Genomic DNA, 20,707 nt, shown 5'->3' on the forward strand with positions numbered 1-20,707 from the left:
TTGATTTTCTTTGGTTATATTATGAAGTGTGCATAAATGCTTAACCAGGAAAATATTTGCTTACTTGAACTTTAAGTATTTAATTTATTATGATTGCAAGCTTTGTCCTCTGTACCTAATTGATTTGTTTCAAAAGGGAAATCGTTATTTTATTTTTGTCTCGCAAGAAATATTTTTAAAATTAAAATTCTTTTCTCTTGCCTCAAAAACTTTATGTCATGATGTTTGTTTCTTATGCCAAAATGCTAAAACAAATGAAATGGGGGAGAATTTTTATGCTCAAATGGTTTATAACTCAACTCTTTTGTTGATGGCAAAAGGGAGAGAAGTATGCAAATCTAGTTATTTCTTTTGAAATAATATATCTTAGCTTGATTTTTATGCTCCCACATACATGATTGATATCTGAGTGCATATGTCAAAACTTGAATGCAATTCTATTTAAAGATGTCTTCTATTATGAATATGCTTGAACTATAACGTTAAATTTTATTTGAACGCATATTCTTAGGGGAGTCTTTTTAGACTTACCCATTTTTGCTTAAAGTATTTGTAACCATCAAAAGGGGGGAGAATGTTGACCTTATTGGTCATATCCCGTTTTGATAATGACAAATATCTTGGTATCTTACCTATTCCTTGAGTTTGTAAATATGACCATACTTTGCACGCAAGGGTAAGGATACAGTGGAAGCTATAAAGATCTTTTTTGTTCATTTCACAAGATGGCAATTGAAGTAAAAGGAAATGAAGAACAGTTTCTCATTCTTGTAATTGCAATTTGTTGGTCTGTAATAATGGTCTGTAATAATTTGCATATCATGCATAATAGGTATATATGCTCAAGAAGCCTTGAATGACCATAGGAACCATCACCCCTCTAACTTAAAAGTCATATGCTTATTCACATTGGGTTGATGAAGTACAAAGACAAAAGCAAGATCTAAAAGCACTCCTTTTTGTGGTCTTGGTCAACCAAACCCTAGGAATTATAAATGCCTTGGTCGACCAAACAAGTTTGGGGTAAATAGTTTGACCACGCCTTAGCCAACCTACCATTAGTAGAACATATAGCCTATAGTCGACCGACCAAGAAATTGGATAGTGTTCACCTGCCTTGGTCGATTGAACTGTTAGTTGAAAACTACGATGGTCAATTGAGTAGCCGACCATCCTTTTAACCTGCTAGACCGAACCCATGAAGGGTTCAAATTGCCTCGTGATTGGTCAATCGACTCAATTGTTGGTCAACCGAGCCTTGCCTTAATATCAGTTCATTTGCTCGGAAGGTTGACCTACCCTTGACCTTGGTCTAGCGAAACTCTCAGGTTGGCAAGATTTTATTGACATTAAACAGTGTTAATTTTAATTAAACCTTATCAATTTTTTTCCAAAAAGACCTCTATGTCCCTAACGACTATTTTTTTATGGATGTCTATGTATACTCTCTCATTTGTTTTAATTAAGGGATAATTAGAAAATATAATTAGCAAAAAATTCTCTAAATTTCTAAATACTAATTTTGCTCATACTCTTTAAATCTTCCACACAAATTACTTATTCTCCTTTCACTTTGATTTTAAAAACCTTTTTTATAGGAGAATCATTTGGTTTACCTCTTGGTTGCAAACTAATTGCATCTTGAAGGGGTGTTGGTTTTTTATTGTTGTGCTCATTCATACACTTTCTTGAAGCTTATTACTCTCTTATTTTGCATTATATGAACTTGACTTTTAGAGTGTAAGCTAAGATTTTTCCCACTCTATTTTACTGATAAATATTTGTTTAGGAAAAACTAATCTTTGCTTGTGAATCTTAGCATCCATATTGCAATATTTAGAAGTTTGCATATTATTCTTTTGATAAAAATTTTGCAAGCTTAAACCCTAGTATCTATTGTGCTTAATATTTGATAAAATATTTTTGGATACTTGCTTAGGGTTTCTAAGGTCCTTTGATTATTCTTTTGTTGAACATATATGTTAGCTTTGGTGTATTCCCAAAAGAGGGGGGTGAATTGGGTATTTAAAATTTAACTCATAGGTTCAATTAATCCAACAACAGCATATCTCAGTCTAGGGTCTTTCTAGCATACACCAATTGTGCATATGAATATATGTTGGCCTAATAAGGCTTACAATTCTTATTTTGATGATAACAAATCAATGTTATGTTTAATATGTTTCAAGTAAAATTTTTTCAGGAAAGTGACAAAGCCCAAGTGCATAAAAAAGCTTATGGATTACAAAGAATTCTTGAAGAACACAAGTATAGTTTATGGATTACAAAGAATCCTTGAAGAATACAAAGAAAAGCTTATGGATTACAAAGACCATGAGAAATGAAATTATACTAGTGAAAAGGTCAAATAAAAGATTGAAACAACAAAGATGATGGAAGAACAAGATTAAAGATTAAAGAATTATATTTTAGGATGTTCTTAATGTAAGTACTTCAAAGGTTAGACTCAAATATAAAGTGGTTTGAAGCTCATAGAAAATCAAAAATATTTTTTTAACATATATACTCTAAAAAGTTTTTTTTTTTTTAATAAATAAAAAGGGCTTAAGAAGAGAAGATTTTTTAAACCATGTTTTTAAACATATTTATTTCAAAATATTTGGAAATGAATTTTATGAATCTTTGGGAGTAACGGATGGCTTCTAAAAACATCTATAAATAGTCAAAAGTTTCAAAGGTTTAAAATAATGATCATAGAGGCAATATTGAAAGGTTTTTGAAATTAAGCAACTCTCAAAAGTTTCAGATCCATAAATCTTCAAAAGTTTCAGATCCAAAAATCTTCAAAGTTTTCAGATTTTGCAACCTTCAAAGTTTTCAGATCCAAGCAACCTTCAAAGTTTTAGAGCAAGCAACCTTCAAAGGTTTTTAGATCAAGCAAAGTTTTCAAAGATTTCTAGATCAACCGATCTTCAAGTATTCAAAATTCTCAAAGGATCTAAAACTTTCTTGAGTTTAAATTTCTAATCTAATATTGATTCATACTTTGAAGCAAAGCTTTCAAAAATCAGAATCTTTCATTTTCTTTGAAAAATCATTTGGTAATTCATACTAAGCATTGAACTTCAAATTTCTTATATTTGAATTACCTTAAAGTATAAGTGTGCTGATCATTGTACTAATTTACTCTGTTGTGAGAGTTCTCTTTTGTACACAAATTTCTTTATCATCATTCTTAAACGATTCAGAGTTGTTGAATCGTTGGACCAAACAAAGGGTTATTGTTTGGAGAGGCGGGCTCTAGCCTAACAGAAGGAGTGGTTGTAAATAGGTATTGTTCCACCAGGTAAAGGAACTGATATAGTGGAATCCTTTGGTGTTTTTCCAAAGGCGAGGACGTAGACTGTGTTGAAGCCGAACCTCGTAAAAAATTCTTGCCTCTTTCTTTCTGCTTTACTTTATATTATTTACTTGCTATTGTGGTATGATTTAAATGTGCAGGTTGCAGGTTCTTAAATGAGAAAGAAACAAAGGTACTTGATATTTAGAAAGAACGTTTTGATTAATCATTTGCTAAAACCCAAAGAGGGAGTACGTTGGTTAATCTGCGGAAATCTTAATCAAGTAGAGTGCATACTAAGAGTTTATAGGGAAATCAACAAAAGCTTTAATATTCTTGATTGAGTGCAGTATCTTGGTTTCATTGATTGAATTGTGAACTCAAATTTCAGTATTTCTTAAGTGTGGTTATCATTCATATATATCTTGTTTTCTAGGTAATTAAAATTAAAAGCTTAAAAATTATTAAAATATAAAAAGAATCCAATTCACCCCCCCTCTTGGGAAGCTATTCCTCATTTCAATTGGTATCAGAGCCTAGTTATAGAGATTCCTAACAAGAAACTATAAAAAGATCTAATGGCAAATATTGGAGTAGCACCCTTTAGTGAAGGAAAATCTTCAACCCGTCCACCAATCTTTTGTGGACATAATTACACTTTTTGGAAAAAGAGAAAGGAAATATATCTCCAACACATGGATTGGAAAGCTTGGGAAGTTGTTATGGATGGAAATCTTATTCCCACTAAGTTAGTTGATGGAAAAAACATTCTAAAAGAAAAGAAAGACATGACAGACTTAGACTATAAAATGCTTCAGATAAATGCAAGTGCTATAAATGCGTTATATTGTGCAATAGATGCTAATGAATTTAATCGAGTCATGGCTTGCAAAACAGTTAAGGAAATTTGGGATAAGTTAGAAATAACTTATGAAGGAACCGTTGATGTTAGAGACAATAGGATAGATATGCTAACAATTGAATACGAAGCTTTCAAAATGAATTATGATGAAACAATATCAAGCATGTACACCAGATTTACCCACATAATAAACTCTTTAAGTGCCTTAGGGAAAACTGATATTACATATGAAATGATCAGGAAAATTCTAAGAGGTCTACCCTCTATTTGGGAACCAAAGGCCACAGCTATCATGGAAGGTAGAAACCTTAAGACTACTTCTTTGGATGAACTTATAGGTTCACTTCTTACATATGAAATGGCACTAAAAGAAAGGAATCCCAAACCAAAGCATAAAAGATCCATAGCTCTAAAAGCATCTAGTCATAGCTCTAGTGAAGAAGAAAGCGAAACAAGTGTTTTAGATCAAGATGAATTGGCATTCATTACTAAGAGACTAGGAAAATTCTATAGAAGAAATAAAAAGTTTCCTAGAAAATTCTACAAAAAGAAAACTGAAAAAGGAGATACAAGCAAAAAAGAAAATAAAGGTACGAATGAATTACCAATTTGTTATCACTGCAAAAAACCAGGACATATTAAACCGGAGTGTCCATTGTTCAAGAAGGACAAAAAGAAAAAGAAGGAAGCAATGAAAGCCATTTGGGACGATTCAAGCTTCAGGAAACTGAAACTGAATCAAGTGAACAAGAGATGACAAATATATGCTTCATAGCAAATGATGAAGAGGTAAATTCTTATTACTCTTCAACAGAATCTCAAAATGTGTCTTATGATGAGTCATGTGACAGTTTGCCTTCTTATAAGGAATTACAAACTGAATTATTTTCACTACAAAAAAGATTTATAAATGTGTCTAAAAGAAATATAACTTTGAAAAATCAGAATCAAGAACTAGTAAAGCAACTAGAATCATTCAAAGTTATTGAAGAAGAAAGAAATACTTATATTAAGAAGCTGGAAGAAGAAATAAAACAAGAATTAGATAAAACTCATATAGATGGATTGAATAAGAAAGAATTAGAAATAAATGAACTCAAAAAGATAGTTAAGGATAAGGAAAAGATTATCTATAACTTTACTAAAGGTAAAGAGAACTTTGAAAAGATGATTGGACAGCAAAGGCTTCATGGAAACAGAGAAGGAATAGACTACAATGGTAAAATAAATAAAAAAAATAAAAAGCTATACATGGGATACTTTAATAAGGAAGCTAGGTTTTATGCTAGCACTTCATCAAATAACAAACATTAACACACCACTTGCTATATGTGCAAGACTAAAGGTCATATAATGTTTAATTTCCCATTAAAGAAAAAATATGTTAAAGTCCAAGGAGAATAGAAAACAAATAATGGAACTAATAGTAAAACAATGAAAGTATAAAGAATTTGGGTTCCAAAAACTAACACATAGTGTCCCTCATTATAGGTTTGCCTTAGGACAACAACGACAATGGACAAATGGTACTTGGATAGCGGATGCTCAAGGCATATGACCGGTGACAAGAACAAGTTCACTACCTTAAAACAAAAAGATGGGGGATATGTCGCCTTCGGCGACAATGCCAAAGGTAAAATTGTTGGTATAAGTAAAATTGGCAAAGAACCTTCACTCACTATTGATAATGTGCTATTAGTAGAAGGACTAAAACATAATCTTTTAAGTATCACTCAATTAAATGATAAAGGGTTCGAAGTAATGTTCATGAAAGAAAAATGTGTCATCCAGAATCCCAAAAATAAAGAAACCTTATTTATGGCTCATAGAATAAATAATGTTTACTGTATAAATCTTAAGAAAATAACAAATCAAAACATAACTTGTTTAACAGCCATGAATGAAGCAAGTTGGTTATGGCATAGGAAATTAGGACATGCTAGCATGGACCTACTATTTAAATTATCTAAGAAAAATCTTGTAAAAGGATTACCAAATATTAAGTATGTAAAAGACAAGATATGTGATGCTTGTCAAAAGGGAAAACAAGTAAAAATAAGTTTTAAAAAGAAAAAATTCATATCCACCAAAAGACCCCTAGAACTTCTACACTTAGACTTATTTGGTCCAACTAGAACCTTAAGCTTAGGTGGAAAACAATAAGCTATTGTAATAGTAGATGATTTTTCAAGATTTACTTGTGTAATATTTTTAGCAAACAAAGATGAAGTTTACAATCAATTAATAACCTTATGCAAGAAACTACAAAATGAGAAAGGTTATAATGTAATAAGCTTTAGAAGTGACCAAGGAAGAGAGTTTAAAAATAAGGAAGTTGATAAATTTTGTAATGAACTTGGAATAACTCACAATTTTTCAGCACCTAGAACTCCATAGAAAAATGGAGTTGTTGAAAGGAAAAATAGAATTTTGCAAGAAATGGCAAGAACAATGCTCAATGAAAATAGTTTACCTAAATATTTTTGGGCAGAAGTTGTAAATACAGCATGTTTTATTGTGAATGGGGTATCAATAAGATCAAAAATAGATAAAACACCATATAAACTTTGGAAAGATAGAAAACCAAACATATCCTACTTTCATGTATTCGGTTGCAAATGTTTTATATTAAATACTAAAGATGACCTAGGAAAATTTGATGCAAAGTTGGATGAAGGTATTTTCTTAGGTTATTCTACAAATAGTAAAACTTATAGGATTTATAATAAAAGAACTTCTACAATTATGGAATCAATTCATATAACTTTTGATGAATCAAATCATTATAACATTAAAGATATGAATGATGAAGAAGAAGTCACTTCACAAAAGGAAGATGTTCTTGAAATAAAAGAAGAAAATAACAATGATGCATTAAATGAAAACTTTTCAGAGAAACTGAAACTTCCTAAAGAGTGGAAATATGGCAAAAATCACCCAAAAGAACAAATTCTTGGTGAAACATCAAAAGGAATAACTACTAGAGTCTCACTAAAAAATATTTGCAATCATTATACTTTTTTTATCCCAACATGAACCAAAAAATATTGAAGATGCCTTAAATGATGATTCTTGGATTATAGCTATGCAAGAGGAATTAAATCAATTCAAAAGAAGTCAAGTATGGGAACTAATACCCAAACCCAAAGATAAATCAATTATAGGAACTAAATGGGTGTTTAGAAATAAGAAGGATGAAAATGGAGTTGTTGTGAGAAATAAAGCTAGGTTAGTGGCACAAGGATATAATCAAGAAGAAGGAATTGATTATGATGAAACTTTTGCACATGTGGCAAGGATGGAAGCCATTAGGATGCTTTTAGGCTATGCAGCCCATAAGGATTTTAAGCTATATCAAATGGATGTGAAGAGTGCATTTTTGGATGGATATATAAATGAAGAAGTATATGTCAAACAACCTCCAGGGTTTGAAAATTCTAAAAACCAAACCATATATTCAAATTGACAAAAGCTCTTTATGGTTTGAAACAAGCTCCAAGAGCTTGGTATGAGAGATTAAGTAAATTCTTACTTAAAAATGAATTTACAAAAGGAAAAGTTGATAGTACCTTATTCATTAAAACTAAAAACAAAGATTTGATATTAGTTCAAATATATGTGGATGATATTATATTTGGAGCTACAAATAAAGATCTATGTAAAGAATTTGCCACATGTATGCAAAAATAGTTTGAGATGAGTATGATGGGAGAATTAAATTACTTTCTTGGATTACAAATCAAACAAGCAAAAAATGGAATCTTTATAAATCAAACTAAATACATTAAAGACATGTTAAAAAAAGTTTGATATGGAAGAAAGTAAACCCATAGGAACTCCTATGAGTACTTCAACTAGTCTTGACAAAGATGAAAAAGGGAAACAAGTTGATACTAAGCATTATCGAGGAATGATAGGAAGCCTACTCTATTTAACAACAAGTAGGCTAGATATTATGTTTAGTGTATGTATGTGTGCAAGATTTCAGTTAGCCCCAAAGGAATCACATCAAACAACAGTCAAAAGAATTCTTAGGTATCTCCTAGGTACACTTGAACTAGGTTTATGGTATCGAAAGGAATCTGGATTTGAAGTGATTAGTTATTCAGACGCAGACTTTGAAGGATGTAAAATAGATAAGAAAAGCACAAGTGGAACGTGTCATTTTGTAGGACATTTTTTAGTTTCATGGTCTTCAAAGAAACAAAATTCTGTAGCATTATCCACAACAGAGGCAGAATACATTGTTGTAGGAAGTTGTTGTACTCAAACATTGTATATGAAACAACAGTTAAAATATTTTCAAATACAATATCAAACTATCCCTATCAAATGTGATAACACAAGTGCTATTAATATTTCAAAAAATCCAGTATCTCACTCAAGAATAAAACACATCGATATAAGACATCATTTTTTGAGAGATCATGTACAAAACAAAGATATAGTACTGGAATTTGTAAATACACATGATCAATTAGCAGATATTTTCACAAAACCTTTGTTAGAAGAAAGATTCATATTTATAAGAAGAGAATTGGGCATGCTTCATAATCGTGAAGTTATTTAGCAATTGTTCTAGTTGGCAGGCGACTGCCACCAGGGTACCAGGCGACTGCCTGACTACTGTCTTTCAAAATTCCACAAAGACAGGCACCTGCCACATTGAAGCAGGCAACTGCCTCGCAGCGGGTTTAAAACTCTATTTTGAGTCATTTTAAAACCCACCAGGCACCTGACCATTCATTTTTCTCTCTAAAACCCTTCGTCTCTATCACTTTACATACACAAATCTTGCTCAAAGCATCTTTGCAACCTAGCATCAAATCCTTCCTCCACAAAAAAATCGAGCTTAACTTAGAATTTCCTTGATTTTCTTCTTCATCCAAACATGTTTAGATCAAAATCTGTTGGTGTTAAAGGATCTTCCTCTTCCACAAGAATAAATAACGATGAGGTGGAGAAATGGTTGGTCACTCCACATGCCAAGCACCTATAAACAAGGTTAACCCTATTTAACCCCTTTAACCTCTATAAAAATATTAATCAACCCAAGAGGATTTGGGTGGCTGAACTTTAGTTTGGTCGCCCGAACAAACTCGTCAGAGAAATTTATAAAAAATGGTTCGGGTGCCCGAGTTTGGGACCGGGTGGCTGAACTAAAGTTAGAAACATTAGTGTGCGGTTTAGGTACTCGATTCTAAGTTTGGTTAACCGAACTTACCAATTTGGTGGCCCGAGTTAATAATGAACGTGAATGTTCAACAGTCCGAGTAGTTAAGAAGTCCTTTTCAGAGTGTTCGGTCGTCCGAGGGCAATAAGGTCATTTTAGGTTCGGTCGCCTAAGGCCTAGCTAAACTACTAACTTTGTAGTAGTTTGGGCGCCCGAGGAGTTTTGAACTCTTGGGGTTCAGTCGCCCGACCTCTCTCATTTTATGCCTATTAAGTTTATTTTCTCTTCAATTAATTCTCCAGATATTATAAGTGATATTGGAGACTTTCTTATGTGCAAGTGCTAGGACTTAGGGTCTTTTCTAAGGCCTTTTTAAGTACGCCAAAAAACCTAAAGTATCCCTTTGGTCTCTACAATCTTTGAGCTTTAGTTCCTACATGCATGCCATGCATTAATTATTATAGACCGTTCCTATATTACTATTGCATACCCAATATTAAACTTATAAAATTACAAAAATGAATCTTCTGGGTCTTCTTTTGCTTCAAGCCACTGTGTGCCACATGCCATCAATATGATCCAGTTAGTATAATCCTGCACGCAAACTTAGCAACCATTAAATATCAGAGTATTTGTCATTATCAAAACTGGGAATAACCCATGGGGTCAACAATCTCCCCCTTTTTGATGATGACAAATACTTGCCTACTTCTCCTTCTTTTGGAAACAACGAAAAGGGCCTAGATTAGACATTTAAGTATATAAGCAAATAAAAGATAATTATCATTCAAATACAAATATGGTTTTGGAAAATCTTTTAAATTTCGGCATTATGCCATTTGAAAATATAACATTTCCCAAAAGAATATTTGTATAAAAAATGACTTGTTTGAGTTATGGATAACAACTATCCACAACAATCAAATCAAACAGTCTACTATATTAAAAAAAACAATAAACAAGAGTATAACTATCAACATGCAAGAGATATGATAGTTGAGCAATTCATACCACAAAAAAATTCATAACATATAAAACAATGACAGGTTTAGCAATTAAGCACACAAACTATATAACTGGTTATTAAAATGGTTTAAATGTCATGAAAATGGAATTAGACCATAAATATGCACAAGCCATTGCAATTGAAACATATCATAAGACTTGTGGAAGATATGAGTTTAAAACACACGACATATGATAGCAAATAGTTGGTTTGAACACAAACACAATCTAACTAGTTCGCATGCATTTTTATATAATGTTATCGAACTAGTTTATGCAATTTAAAAATATGTAGTATATAATAATAATAATAAGGCAAGTGATAAAGAATTCAGTTTTGAAATTTGATATTGCAAAAAGTACATGTAGATAAATATATATATATATATATATATCCCCCCTATAATATTAGCAAAATGGTGCTGGGGGTTGCTTACTAAAAAAGAAGCTTTAATTTTAAACAAGCAAGCACAAATTTTTTGGTTTGTCAATTAAGCACATACTCAAATATAACCAGAAAAATCAACCACAAAGATCCTAAAGATATTAGGCAATTTAAAATAAGGATCATATGGCTACGCAGCTGATTGTGGCAAAACAACATATTTCAACTTAAAATTTTTCAATATAACCCTTTTATTCAAGCATATGCCATATTTGATTCAACAACATATATAAGCTAATATGTTTGTGAGCATAATATGATAGGCATTTTAATTTTATATGCTCCCCCTATCAATTTGAATTCTAGCTTAGATACAGTAAGCTGCTTATACTAAATAGAGAATTATTTCATTATGCCTAGTAGTATAAGCCATCAATCCAAGTCTTTTAAAATCAAATATACTGAGTATTTGTCAATTACATTTGTCATTTGATTAGTATAGTTGTCCCTATAGACTATAGATGCATAAGAGAGTATATATATTAAGGCATGCAATAATGTTCATGACCCAATAACATTCCATATCAAATCATAAGCCTCTAAGCACTCGCTATAATGTTTAGGGATTTCATAAGAGCCTCAATAATTCAGTGGATGAAAGTGATGCATATGGATCATTTATGCGCTTCCTATAGGGATGGATCTGAGCCTTTTTAAACGATTGATGATTATGTTAGGATGAAGTTTTATTATCTATTTGAGTTTTCACTCATCCTTTCAAAAAATATTTTAAAGTTGATTTTATCATAATCATCTTTAACACAAGGTTTTGGTTTCGGAAATTCCTATTGAATTTCGGTAGCAAGCCATCTGTAAATCGAATATTTCCCAAATTTTCATGCAACAAAAATTAATAGATTCAAGCAGTCAATTCAAAATAATTCAATTTGAGTATGCGAGAACCTATAATCCACTACCAGCATACAATTATCATCAACTACATTCGCCATGTAGGAGGCATTCTATACTAAGCATGCATTCCAATAGTATAGTCAACTCAAGATATTCAATATAGTTCAATAGTAGAGATATAAACTATCCATCAAGGAAATTTTAGCCATTAATCAAATCATGGATAGTGCTACAATGCTATATACACATAGGCATAAAGGAATAAACAATATAAGGATATAAGAGCATTTTAATTTATATAACCATGAAGAATAAAAGCTCCCCCTGAGTTATGCACTCAACTCATTTAATGCCTTTTTCATTTTCTAATTTTGATTTTTGAATAAAACTCTTTGGACAGTGGTAGGTATCCTTTAGATATAATCATAATTACAAAGCAAGCATAGGTAGTGAGTAGAAGGGATGTCTTATGATGAGCACTCAATATATATTAGTCATTTATGATCAATAGTGTTATAAGCCTAGAGTGATGACTAAGCATTTCATTAGACATTTAAGGCTTTTAAGACAAACAAGTGTGTTTAGGATTAAATGATATATATGTATTAGGTTCAGATTGGATATATTACATTTATTTCCACATTGGCGTGATTCTCTAATGATTCTTAGTAAAGCAGTATTATATAATGAATGCATGTACCAAGATTTGATATTTTAAGCATAGACCACTTCGTAAACCTACGATCATCACAACCCCTAAACCTAAAAACTAAGGAAAAATTAACCAGAAGATAATTTCAATTTGAATCCATTTTTCCTTAAGTCCTATGGGGTTTGCTTTGTTGATTATCCATTTCATTTTCTTTCCTAAGCCTCTGGCACTTCTGAATAGACAATTAAACCATACGTGCCACATAGTTTTGCAAAATAAGAAGGTATTGAATATACATTAAAGATTGTGCTTATTTATTTTGTTTTTGCTTAATGAGGCTAGACTATTGGTTTTATGCAAACTCTTTTTAAGTCTAAAGGAGTTGTTTAGGTTATCTTTCTCATTTGAGGATTTGAAAAATATTTTAGAATAATTTTTAATTTTTCTTTCTAAGAAAATGATTTTCAAAACCTTCTCATTTTTTCTCCTTTCTAAGGTGGCTTGATATTCTTTCAAATCATTTAAGTGCTTTTCCACCTTTATATTTTCATTTTTCAAAAATTTTTTATGTTTAGGCATCCTTACTAGGAACTTATATAGTTTAGATGAAGCCTTCTCTAATTTTCTATATACAGGCATGCTTTCATCATTCAATTTTGCACATAATTCATCACAAGATTTTACGCTATAAACATCGCATGAATTAGTTACAATGCTATCACAAGGTTAGACAGATGATTCAACATAGAATAAATTGCAATACTTTCTACAAGAATCATCACATGCATCGTTAATAGAATTATCATGAAATTCAACAGATGATTCAACATTTGACAAATCAAGCATTCAGCAATAGAATCATCTATAGAGGCTGAGATAGGAACATATACCTCTTCTTCTGTTAATGCCATTTCCCTATCATTTACCCCTCCTTGACCATCTGAGCATTACACCTCTGAAGTGGTGATCTCCATTTCCTGGGTCTCTCCATATCTCTTTTCAAGCTCAACCTAGTTCTCATGTGCACTACTACATGTCATAATCTTATAAAGAATATCAGTATTTAAAGCACCGTACAGTAAATCAATGACATGTGAATTTGCATGCATTAAACTATTATCATTTTCTATAGGCATACAAATTCCTTTGACAATCACCTGCCAGACCCTCCAGTCCATTGATTTTATAAATACGCTCATTCTAATTTTTCAGACGGTGTAATGAACACCACAAAACAATGGAGGACTAGAAGGTGATCGTCCCTCTTTGAATGGGGATACACCAATCAGAGTCATCTTGATCTTTTAGCAAAAACATTTAAGTTAATGCCACGAGGCTCTAATACCAACTGTTAGCTTTGGTGTATTCCCAAGAGGGGGGTGAATTGGGTATTTAAAATATAACTTCTAGGTTTAGCTAATCCAAGAACAGTATGTCTTAACCTAGGGTCTTTCTAGCATACACCAATTGCGCAAATGAAAATAATATATTGAAAATAAATTATATGCATCATTCACAATATAACATGCATGTGCAGGAATGTAAATTACGGAAATGTAAATAGTGCACACACAATATGTTATCGGGGTTCGGCCAACATTGCCTACATTCCCACCTCTAGCTCGCAAGTCTTAGGATTCCACTAATGCTCACTTAACGGTCAGAGCTGCACCGGTTACAATTAGGTCAATTAATGGGGCTGACCTAAACTAACACGCCTTACTAGGATGGCGTACCTAGCTTTCCTAACCGGGTGAAAGCCAATCCGGGACTATTCAACAAGGCTAGTCTCCCTCTTTAGGCCCACGCATGGAATACAACAAATGATATGAAATTTTTGTACACGAAAATATGCTTCTTCATAAGTAGATATGTACTACAATACGCACAGTATAATCAATGCACATCAATATGTATGAACTATAAGCTCGGTGCTTTACAAGTGCAATTAACACTCAAGGATGCATAAATTTAAGTATGCACAGAGTGTTCTAACAAGCTAATCTTTGAAAGCAATATTAAATCTCAATATCAAATTATTGTTTCAAAGATACTAGCAATGATAATCAAACGAACTCAAAAATATTTTCTCAAATGTATCTAGCACACGAGTTGTTTGAAATCTAGTTTTGTAAAATATTTTGCACACAAAAATAAAGCTATAGGAATCTTGCAATGACAATACAAATATCCTTAAGCTTATAAGTTTATCCCAACACAAGATTTTATCAATAAAAATATATGGGATAAACTATGCTAAACTCCCTAGAATCAATATCAAATATTCAAGCAACTCAATAAAAGTATTAGCAATACCTAATAAGCACTAGCACAATTTGTAAACTCTCATAATGCGAAGATGTATCAAGGGAATGAATATATGAGAGTATTTGGAGTGGAATAGACAATAATAAGCTTTTTGAGATTGAGAGGATTTTTCACTAATTATATTGCTAATCTCACTTTAATTTTGCAAATGAGCCCATATATATAGAGAATGTCAAAATTATAACCGTTCGAAGACACATAGGGCATTCTTAAATTTGTTTAAAAAAGTTCAGCAAAATTAACCCTATTTAATCCTTTAACCTCGGTAAAAATATTAATCAATCTAAGAGGATTCGAGTGGCTGAACTTTAGTTTGGTCACTCGAACAGATTCATTAGAGAAATTTATAAAAAATGGTTCAGGTGCCTGAGTTTGAGATTGAGTGGCTGAAATAAAGTCAAAAACATTGGCACGCGATTCGGGTGTTCGGTTCTAAGTTCGGTTAACTGAACTGACCAATTCGGTCGCCCTAGACTGTAATGAACGTGAATGTTTGGTAGCCTAAGTAGTTGAGAAGTCCGTTTTAGAGGGTTCGGTTGCCCAAGGGAGATAGGGTCATTTTAGGTTCGGTTGCCCAAGGGAGATAGGGTCATTTTAGGTTCGGTTGCCCAAGGGCGATAGGGTCATTTTCTGGTTAAACTATTGACTTTCCAACAGTTCGGGCGCTGAAGGAGTTTTGAACTCTTGGGGTTTGGTTGCCTGACCCCTCTCATTTTATATCTATTAAGTTCATTTTCACTTCAATTAATTCTGTTGACCTTATAGGTCACGCCCGGTTATGATTATGACAAAATACTCATTGTGTCTAATGGGTGTTTGAGGTTTTGTGCAGAAACTAAAATTGTTAAGATCGAGATGTGCACAAAGAGAAACTGAAGATAAAGACCCATTTTATGATTGTATTATATTTAATTCATAAGCAAAGGGTTTGTAATAGTAAATATGTCTTTGGTTTGTAATAAGCTCAAACACATCACATGCATGATAATACGTAAGCTCAAAACAAACCATAAACTAAAAGTGACCTTAAAATGACCTTAAGGTTTCGGTTGACCGATACCGGATTTTTTGCACTTGCATGTATTAGGAACTTGAATAAGATGAATGTGTATTGAAACGGGACCGAAATGCACACTTTGTGCACTTTCGATCGACCGGCCATGGCAGTTCATTCTGCCCCAGTCAACCGAAATAGGCCTGGGTCAATAGTTGACCAAGGCCCTAGTTGATCGAACCAGTATAGTTCAAAACTCCCCGGTTGACCGAAACCCCCTGAGGTCAACAAATTGACCTTCTGGTCGACCGAGCCAAAAATGAATACCAACTACCTGGTCAATTGAGGGTCCTTGGGAGAAATCCCAACTGTCTGGTCGACCAAACCATTCAATTCAAAAAGACCTGGTCGACCGAACCTCGGTAAAGTGGAAAATCGCCCACTTTCAGTCGATCGAGTCTTTAGTTCAAAAGTTTCCTGGTCGACCGAATCATATGAACTCTGGTCGATCGAAATGGTTCTAGTCGATACGACCTCTCGGGTTGCCCTAATTTTTACACCGGTTAAATATTTTTAAACAAGATTAATTAAGGTTAAATGGATCTTAAATAATATTAATAATACCCTACAAGTCCTAACGGCTATAATTCTTCCAATGTCTATAAATAGCCCATCATTTGGTAAGATTAGCAAGATATTAGCATATTTGATTACGGAGATTTCTTTGAAAATCCAAAAACCTATAATACTCATATTTAAGCCCCAACCACTCATACTTACCTTCTATTATTGCCTACATCATTTGTAAGTTGATTGAGTGTTTGTGATGAAAGGTTTGCTCTCCTTGTTTGTTGGTTATTTGACATAATTATCTTGAGAGCTAAACCTGAATATTCTTAGGGGACTTTGTTAATAAGTCTCACCTAAGAAGACTTGTAGTAAACTTCTGAGTATTGCATATCCATTGCAATATCTTGAGAAATTCATATTTGTTTGTGGATTGCAAAATCTCTTCAAAACATTTTCAAATATCTTGTGGTATTTATTTGATATAACTTTGAGAAGATATTTGTTTATGTGATAGTGATCTTTGTTGCAATATTCATTCACTTATATATTATTTTCTTAATACAAAGATTGCACATCTTTTGCAAACCAAGCATATACATTATTGATATTTGCATGCTTGAGACATCCTGCTGATTTAAATATTTGTGACTTGACATCTTTGTGTGAACTTACTGATTGAATATCTTGTGATACAAAGATTGCTTGATTGATACTCTCACACACTCATTACACTAATAGTAAATATATATATATATATATATATATATATATATATATATATCTTAGAGTTGAAATATTGGGCCACACTGAGCTTATATATTAAATCATATTGTGGTGTATGTAACTGTACGTATTTGGGTACATATATGCTTTACATGAAAGCACAATCACTGTACCGATATAATTTGATTGCAAAATCTATTGTATTTTTAGGCACGAGCCTAAAGTGGGAGACTAGCCTTGGAATAGTCCCAGATTGGCTTAGACCCGGTTAGGAAAGCTAAGTGCGCATCTTGTTAAGGCGTGTAGGTTGAAGTCAGCCCTGCTAATTAACCTGGTTAAGGTTGAGATCAGCCCTATGCTAATTGACCTGGTTGTAATCGGTGCCACTCCACCCTTAAGTGAGCTATTAGTGGAATCCTCGGGCTTACGAGCTAGAGGCGGGGATGTAGGTACAGTTGGCCGAACCCCAATAACATATCATGTGTTTGTTTATATTGTCGCACTTTATATTTACCACACGTGTATGTTATTATGTGAATGATGCGATTGATTTAAATTTCTGTATATTATATTAATTAGCGTATTTGGAACTGCATAGAAAGACCCTAGGTTGTAATATTCTGCTAACATCTAGTTCAATCTAGGAGAAAAGTTCAAAATTCCAATTCACCCCCCCTCTTGGGAATACACTAATTCTAACAAATTCCCCATATATTATAAGTGATACCGGAGACTTTCTTATGTGCAAGTGTTGGGACCTTAGGTCTCTTCTAAGACTTTTTTAAGTACGCAAAAAAACCTGGCATATCTCTTTGGTCTGTACGGTGTTTGAGTTTTAGTTCCTACATGCATGTCATGCATTAATTATTACAGACCGTTCCTATATTGCTATTACAAACCCAATATTAAACTTCTAAAATTACAACAATGAATCTTTTGGGTCTTCTTTTACTTCAAGCCACTGTGTGCCGCATGCCATCAATATGATCCAGTTAGTATGATCCTACACACAAACTTGGCAACCATTAAATACCAGAGTATTTGTCATTATCAAAACTAGGAATAACCCATAGGGTCAACAATATTTATTATCTTGAATCAAAGGTATTATTCTCACGTTTATTGGTTAAGAGTTGACATATAGCTTAACCCATCCTCACTCGAGCATAAATTATTATTATTTGTTAGTACATTGATTGTGTGTATTGTGGTACATATCTTCTTGTGTAAGAAGAGTTAGTACTGTACGAAAAATTCTTATTATCTTCTATATTCTAGACATAGCCTGAGGTGGGTATTCTCTGCCTTTTTAAGGAGAGGTTGTAAAGGTTGGGGTCAACCTTGTGAATGTGACCTGGGGTATTTCCTTGCCCAGTAAGGAGTGGATAGTGTAATTGGTGCTGCTCCATTCGTAAGTGGACAAGGTTTAGTCGAATCCTCATAGTTGGTGTAGCTTGAGGCGGGTTGCCAAATCTTGATAACATATCTGGTGTTATCTTTTACTTTATCTACTTAACTTTCAAGGATTTTCTTGGTGATATTTATGTGCTGAATTTAATGCATTAAACTATTATATTTTTTTTTTTTTTTTGTGTTTGTTTAGAAATATTGGAAGCATACACTTGTGCAAATCGATTGCTTCTTCATTTAACTATAAATTCAATACTTGTTATCAGCAGACTCTAGGTTGTGATATACTGATTGCGAAGTATTTGACCTAGAATTTTTAAATCTCCAATTCACCCCCTTCTTGGGATTACACCAAAGTCAACACGTTTGTTTCACGTGTTTGAACATTCGAACGGGCTGGTCTAAGCCCAGGAGCTATGAATGGGGGCTTCATGCCTACTGTCACAACGTGCTCCTGGACGCGAACTTGGGATGACTCAAAAATGATAATGGTAATGTGTGAATTAAAAAAAAAAAAGAAGATATTTTTCATGGAAAACAATGTGTGATGGAATCGCCATTAACCTTTTCAGGTGTGGTTAGAACACTTAATTACTATCCTTACATGCTCGTTCTTATGAACAATACCTAATTAATTAAAAATCATCCCCAAATAAATTTAATAAGCCTTAAAAAAGTACTCCCTATCAAAAAGTGTGAAAAAATGCACAATAAAAATACTATATAGATATTCCCTCAGAACCGGGACATATCATACTCCGAAGAGCTCATGCCTTCCTTTTAAATCATCGGGATGGAAAATCGAGAAAATAGTGTACAAAAAGATAATTAAAGCAAAATAATGAAAATCAAGTCCTAAAAATATTTTTAGAATTTTCTACTAACTTTTTAGATTTCTTGTGATTTGTTTCATAATTTTTGGGAATTCTTATGAATTTTGTGAATTTTTAAATCATTAAAAATAATAAAGTACAAAAATCAAAGTAGGAACCGGTCCAAGACCGGTTTTGGGGACCAAACTGGTTCAAGGAATGAACTGTTCAACGGGGATGGTCAACCTATTTAAGGCCTAGTTAAGGCCAACACATGTCACACGGTGAGCAATGGCTTGGGACTAGATCAAATTGTTGACATGGCAACATCCTGATCATTGCGAGGAGATGCTGATATGATAGTGGAGAAGAAACCGTCAAACATTGATGATAGGGGGAAACAGACTAGCCACATGTCTGCTTAGCATGCAGAGCTTCATAATAGATGGGAGCTAGCAGCATTTAATGCTTTTGAGAAGGGTGATCTGGGCCATTGATCTTCTTGGCCGATGGTCATGGTCCCTCATATTCTAGCTTCTTTAACTGAAGTGTCCTTGTATCATCTAGGCTTCCTCCTCCTTCTTCCCTTTGGCCCACTTCCTACTCGGACCAATTATGGTGCCACTATTCTTGGCTCGGCCTACCTTGATGTCGGCCTCAATCTTTCCTCCCACGGCCACAATATCCATGAAGTCGTGAAGAGTTGCTCCTAGGAGATGTCCACGGTAGGGGTATTTTAGCATGCCTATGCACAAAGAGATGGCCTCCTAGTCATCTACTAGACGGTTTACTTGATTAGGCACATATTTCCACCTATAAGCGTATTCTCTGAATGTTTTCGTAGGTTTCTTTTCCATCTCTTGCAAGGTCGTCTGGTCAGGTGCCATTTCCATCACATGGCGGCATTGGATGAAAAAGGCATTGGCCAGATCTCTCCAGGTACGTATTTGCGCCCTGTCCTGCTGCATTTACCATCTAACTACTGCACTGGCTAGGCAACTCTAGAAACAATGCATCATTAACTTTTCATCATTAGGATAGGCTGCCATCACCTGACAGTACAATCGTAGATGGGTTTGTGGACATTGGGTCCCGTCAAATTTCTTGAAGTCTGGTACCTTAAACTTTGGTGGTAATACTACCTTTGGAACTAGGCAGAGGTCAGTAGGGTCAAAGGAACCGGATACATTGGGCTCCTCGATGGTCTTTTAGGCTTTCTTCGAGCATGTCGTAGAAATGCTTGGTTGCAAACTTTTTTGCTTCTACCCTTATTATCACCATTGAGGGTGCTTCATCTATTGGGAACCCTGGTACCAGTGCCGTTGGGATGAATGGGGCCATGTTTGGTGGTGGGCCCGCTACGACAACTAGCGGTGGTCCGGATGCTTGCCCATGGACTGGGGTAAAACCTGGAGTGTGGATTGGATCCACTTTGGTCTCATCATTTTGTTCTAGAACCCTTTTCCATTTACTTGTTCATAAATCCAATATTTTACTTATCTTGTCATTTATCTCCTTTTGCCCTTGCTCTAGGTCCATGATTCTATTTTCCACTTGGTCGACCATGACCATCGCCTTTC

Source organism: Malania oleifera, chromosome 2, assembly GCF_029873635.1.
Source record: "Malania oleifera isolate guangnan ecotype guangnan chromosome 2, ASM2987363v1, whole genome shotgun sequence".
NCBI classification, from domain to species: domain Eukaryota; kingdom Viridiplantae; phylum Streptophyta; class Magnoliopsida; order Santalales; family Ximeniaceae; genus Malania; species Malania oleifera.